We start from the raw sequence: 487 nt of genomic DNA on the forward strand, positions 1-487 counted from the left end.
GACCATTTTGATGGAAGTATTTCAGATTGCATGTGAAAACCCCACACTGTACCCCAGAAGTGCATTAATGTACATAGTTACCATTCAATAAAAAAAAAAAAGAAAGAAAGAAAGTTTCCTGGAGGAGATGTTCCTTTGTTAGGTAAGCAAGAAGGATCTGTGGCACTCTCACAGGAACACGGTGTTCAGAGAATCCAGTAGAATGAGTGTTGTACTTAGTTAAAGGTGGTGTCTTCAGTGTAACTGAGCATAACTACAGTTTATCTGTAGCTTATTATCTTTCTATCTCTGAGGGGCTGATACATAAAAGAGGAAGTGATCATATCCTGTGTGGCCAAGGGCTCAGCACCTAAGTGCTCAGGAGACAGGCAGGCTTTGGTACAGAATGAGGAAAAATCTTCTGACCATTAATGTCCCCTGGAAATGCAGAAGTGTTTTGAGGAAGTAGAAGGCTCCCTTTCACTGGGCCACTTTTTTCTACATGTGG

The sequence above is a fragment of the Otolemur garnettii genome, unplaced genomic scaffold, assembly GCF_000181295.1.
Source record: "Otolemur garnettii isolate 467f Iridium unplaced genomic scaffold, OtoGar3 scaffold00172, whole genome shotgun sequence".
Classification (NCBI taxonomy): domain Eukaryota; kingdom Metazoa; phylum Chordata; class Mammalia; order Primates; family Galagidae; genus Otolemur; species Otolemur garnettii.